Source organism: Epinephelus fuscoguttatus, linkage group LG10, assembly GCF_011397635.1.
Source record: "Epinephelus fuscoguttatus linkage group LG10, E.fuscoguttatus.final_Chr_v1".
Taxonomy (NCBI): Eukaryota; Metazoa; Chordata; class Actinopteri; order Perciformes; family Serranidae; genus Epinephelus; species Epinephelus fuscoguttatus.
Window position 1 is genome coordinate 12,642,812 of NC_064761.1, and position 5,841 is coordinate 12,648,652.

Sequence of the window (5,841 nt, forward strand, 5' to 3'; positions counted from 1 at the left end):
GTCCTTCTGAGTTGCTGAAATTCCCTTTTAAACTGAGATATTCCAAAGATTTTGATGAAGTGAAAACCCTGAAGATAAAATCAAAAATTAGAGTCATGGCGTACCAGATTTAACCAAATGCTTCATTACAGACTGTACACTGCAAGAGCAAACACAGCTGGGTGAATGTTTAACAAATTTATTTGTACATCTTCACAGAACACTCAGATGACCAGTCAGTCAGTCAGTCAGGGTACAAACCTTTACTCTGTGACCAGGGAGCCAAAATGAAACACAATATACATTTATAAATTAAAAAAAAAAAATGCAGGTTATTTTGACGATGAAACTGTTCCTACACAGAGCAAACTTAAGGCATTAATTTATAAACATCTGTATGGCTGCTTAGCAGACTAAACAAACAAACAAACAAACAAACAATGTAGCAAGATGAAAATTCATCTTTACCCAATCTCATGCAGGTAGGCTGTGGAAAAACAATACATTGGCCCGTTGTACATTCATTCATAGTATAGGTTAAGGTTCTGACAGCATGGTATGTTATGGAAATATATTAGCTGTACACTGTAATGTAGCACTGCATACATGAATCCACAGACCGTTTAGTCAATGTTTCTCCTTGAAGTAAGAATTTAGCACACTTCAGAGGCCTCAAGAATGATCACACATGATCAATAATCTTCATGATTAGTCATATTTGCTGTTTGAAGTGCAACAGTTTGAAACCCTGGACGTTCACCCTGTTTAAAGCCCATTCAAAGGCTTTTAGACAACACAGTTTATGTTTAAACAAACAGCACTAAAAGTGGGACTGACTGTTTTGAACTGCTTTACAGAAAGCAGGTGAAAATCTGTGGCCATATTCACGAAATACAACGGCCATCTGTCCATCAAGTGAACAAACAGGAACAGTAACAGAAACACCTTTCAATAAAGACCCATCAAAAACAGAACAATATAGGCTTCACTAAAGTAGCATTTACTGCATGGATATTGCATTGAGGTGCATTATATTATCTGGGTGTTTGTGTTATTATGTCCACTGTTCATCTTGGAATCATAGCTCAGACCATATGATTGTATTAGCAGGGGCACAGTACGATTTCCCTCCTCTCTGTTAAACTTAACAGAAAATCAATCAGTATTTTTCTGCACACATGGGCGGCTGAAGATCAACTATTTCCAACTTCATCCTACTTTGTAAAACAGCAGGTACAGTGATTACGTATCATTACATGATACTAAAACTCCTGCAGATTGTTTATCCATACAGGCAGACGGATATGTAAATATGGACCTGTGTTTCAGAGACTTTGGTGCATGCATGCCATCAAAGTCCAAAAAGAGGAAAAACTAGTGCAACAATATTGCAATTCCTGCTCCAATTCATTGTCAGGAGAACTTTCAAACAAACAAACATGCTCTGAGAAGATGTGAGAACTATTAATCAGCTGCTGGACGTAACTTCTACGAGTTTGAGGCTGATGAAAATCTAAGATTATTAAATCTTATTAAAGCCTGCGAAACACTGTGTCATAGTTCTCACTGCACCTGGTCTGAAGAGTTTGGACTCGAGCACAACCTTCATTAGTTTAGTTGCGTCTTCACTGAAATTCAGGACTGTGGCATCACTTACATTCACCGCCAGTATCAAACAGCTTGTACACAATGCTTCAACCTTCAACAGTACAATATACACACACACACACGCTCTCACAGTCAGTACTAAATAGACACTGCACTGCCCCCGTCTCAACTTTAAACCAACAAAATACAGCTGTGGTTTTCATTCATGATATTTCAAGTAAAACATTTACAACTTATGTATGAAAAAAGTTCCCCCTCCTTTATGTGTCCTTACAAACGATGCAAAAACTTCAGCATTTTTTGTTTTTCCTTCTCTGGCACAGAGCAGCCAGCGGGGGGGAGAAGAGGCTTACAAAACATTTAGAGACACCACCACTTCAACAGTTAAGTGTCGTCACACACACAGACACATGGACATGTATATACACACAGTGTGGGTTTTTCATTGGGGCCAGCCAATGAAGTTCTGCAACCTGTACAGAGAGACAATCAATGCACACAAACGCACTCACACAATCAATTTGGAGGATACATGGGAAAGGATAGGAAAGATACCAACACTACAGGTCCGTCACACATGAAGCCTACCATAGAAAAAGAAGTTGGACTGTAACTGTACATACATACTGCTTAATGCTGCGTCAAAATGTACACCATACACACTGGTTATGCTGCTTGAGAAACATGCTTACTAGGCTAACTTTCTTCTTACAGAGTCCTTTTGGACAAAAAGGCAATGAGAACTAGGATTTTTAAGTGCATACCCCAACCTTTACCTTTTTTTTTTTTTTTTTTTTAAACGTCTGTAACTGTCTGAACTCACCACCCTACTGCGTGATGTAATTCCAGCATTAGCTTTCCCGGGCCTCAGTGATGCCTGATTTGGCACGTTAAGAAAAAGAAGAGAAGACCATCTCTGCTGAGAACCTACTGCGTGTTCAGTGGCACTGCATCTGACTTTAGGAAGCAAACAAAGATGATGCAAGAACCTAGTAAAGATGAGTGCGCATAAGGTCTATGTCAGCAATTAAATACATTCTAGCCGTTAAATGCTGCAGTAACATGACATCACACACGTGCGCCACATCAGAACAGAGCACAACTTTGGCTTTTCAATACAATCAACAGTTGGGCAGGCAAAGTGCACACTTTCTCTTGCGCTGGCAGATTGGATTTCACACTTTAGTTTCTAGGATAATAATTTAGCTACGCACACATCCAGGTGTCTTTACATTGTGAGGGTGTCGGGGGCTCATGAGGCTGCTCTGAGGCACCTTTTTCTTGTACAATACATTCTGTTCTCAGCGAAGCACACTGTACGAGAAGTTCTCAATTCAACTGAAAAGCAGTTAACGGTCACTCAAGGTTCGTGGTTTATCGTTAAAAACACCTTTTAGAACAGTATGTTAGAGAGAATTACTAATCTCACAAGACAGGGTGACAATGGTCTGCTCTGAAGACACAATGGACCAAAAATGCTTTTATTAAGCTTTTCCTGTCCTGATGTTAATCTTTATCTCTTGTTGTATGTAATGTGTTTTTTTTTTTTAAAGTACATTTTCTCAGTGTTTTAATATCAAAACCCTGCTCTTCTGTCTTTCTGTAAAATAGGTTATTTTGATGACTCATCTTAAACCTGTAGGTGTATGAATTCAGTGAAACATGATTGCTGCCACTGCCCATCATATTAGACCACATCACCATTAGCTAGTGGCTTATAGTAGCCAGCAAAGTGATATAACAGCACGAGGTGTGTGTTTGGATATGAGTTGGCCAAAACTTTGTCTGCACGTGCAAAGAATCTAGCTTAAAGGAGCTGTGCGGAACTTTTTACCATTTCTAAAACTGTCCCTAGTTCGTATCACCCGCCCGCAGCGGCCCGCAGCCATTAACCCACAAAGGAGAAGGAGCCGTGTTTACGAGTAGGATTTAAGAAACAGGCTAAATGACATGTTGTAGTGAGTAGTGAATGATTTCGGACACATTGCACACTCTTGTACAGTAGGTGGTGTTATGCACCTGGAAGTTGTTTGCAATCCGCCAATAAACTGATAGAAGAAGAGCCGTGTTTACGGAGAGTGTTCTTCAAGTAAGCGGTACGCAACGGGCATTGCTGAACACATAACAGTTTTACCAGATGTATCTATAAGGACTTGGTTGTACTTTCGATGTCATGGCGGATAAAGAAGGAGCACCATCTAAAAGAAAAAAAACAGAAGGCTAAACGGGACAGTAATAGGGCTCGTGCCAAAACGCGTGTAAACCTCGGTCGGGCATTCACCAAGTGGAGAGAGCTGAGAAATTTGAAAGGTTTTAAAACTGATCCCGAGTTGGCCCTTTTCCTAATCGATTATTTAGAGAATATACCGCATCTTGTTCGACGTTGTTTCACTTCAATATATGACGACATGGAAGTTATAAGCAAGCTAAATGTAACGTTAGCTGATGTGAACTGCTTTTGTCTAGTAACGTTACAACAAACGCCACAAGATTATCTGTGACTGTGACCATGAACACAAATATACAGCAGGCAGTTGTCCTCAGTTTATAAGAAATTCAGAGCTACACCAGAACATTTATGATTTTCCTCTCGCTCTCCAAAACAAATGCATGCGGTAATTGCCGGTTGCAGACGAGATTTTACAAATGAAGCCAAATGCCGGCTGCAGTCGGAATTTTACGACACCAGGCTGTGGGTGTCATACCGCTTCGACCAAAGGGGGCACTATTATCAATGAAAACGTAAAGTTCCGCACAGTTGCTTTAAGTCTAATTTATTCATTTCACCTTCACCCTCACCCTCCTGAACCAACACATGAGGAAGGTGTCGGCAGAGACCAACAGCCCTCCACAGCTCCGTATCACTCTGTATTCACTAGGCTACGCCCACTTTTGAGGGATCCAACCAAATTTGAAGGATTTGTTCAAAGCCTTGTCATGATTATATCTCGCTGACATGCAGTGTTTCATTTCATTTCATTGTAACTCGTTAAAAATTAAATGTTTCTGTTGGGAAAAATCTGTAAAATCTCAGCATCTAACATAAAGAGCATGGCAACAAAGAGCACGGCTCAAACACTGCCTGGGTTTTGGGCTCAGTTAAAAGCACTCTGAATAAAAACTATCCACCATGAGTCGACATTTTAAAAACATTCAAACGGGAGACATGCTAAAGACCATCAACTTCACATGGGTAGAAGTAAAAAAAATAATACACGAGGAAGGTCAAATCTAGCCGTTCATGCTATTCATGTTAATAGTGCTGTCATGGTTGGCTTACTTGGTTTAGGCAGAGTTTGTAGGGCTTAGCAGTGTGCAGTGTTGTGGAGTGTTGTGCTGTGACGCCAAGGCATTTTATCAACAGGAAGACGTGACATTCCCCTGGGCTTCTGCTCGCCAACAAAACAGACCATCAGAGGCTTAAAACAGGTCCCATTAATATTAAAATGTGACACTGGCACTTTCCTTCTCACCAATTTGCATCCCCAAACAAATTTTTTTGTATAAATTCCAAGTAGGGCTGCAAACTAGCCACAATACAACAAACTGGGCTACTACTAATAATGTCAAATGAGATGTTTGACTCAAAAGTGACAGAGGATAAAAAGGCAACAGCAGTCTTAATTCACGAATATGAGCAAAACTCAGGAATTGACAAAAAGTGGAAAGCTGTTGCACGTGGTTGTCAGAAAAAGGAAACAAATAGGTAAACACAAATACAAAAAAGCCTCCAAATATATTTACACAAACAATGGGGTGTCTCTGGAGAGTGGAGTTTTGCCTGTGTAGAAACTGAAAGAGACTAGATACATAAATAAATTCAAAAAGTCATAATAAATCTGTATATTATTCTGGTATTTCTAAGTGCTGTTTTTTTTTTCTGATGGAGAGGCATCATCACCCTGAAGTTAATATCGTATGCAACAGTCTAAAGCAGCACCACCACCAAATGTTCCTGGGGGTGGAGCGCTTTTTCATGAGGCCATGGGAGACTGCGGAGCTGTGCAAAACAACACAAAGACTCTTCTGCAGTTTTTGAGTTTCGAAATTTCCTCACAAAAGGGTTAAAAGGTGGGAAAGCTGACACAGAATCAGCTCAGGAGAGCAACTTCACCACAAAGATGGTGGAAGACTGTGCAGTGGTAGTCATCATAGAGGCCCCCATACTCCAGTAATCCTGCACTGTGCAACAAGTTGAGTAACACTTGTATCTTGAGAGATCACTTAGACGGTTCCTTCTGCCTGCTATCTTCT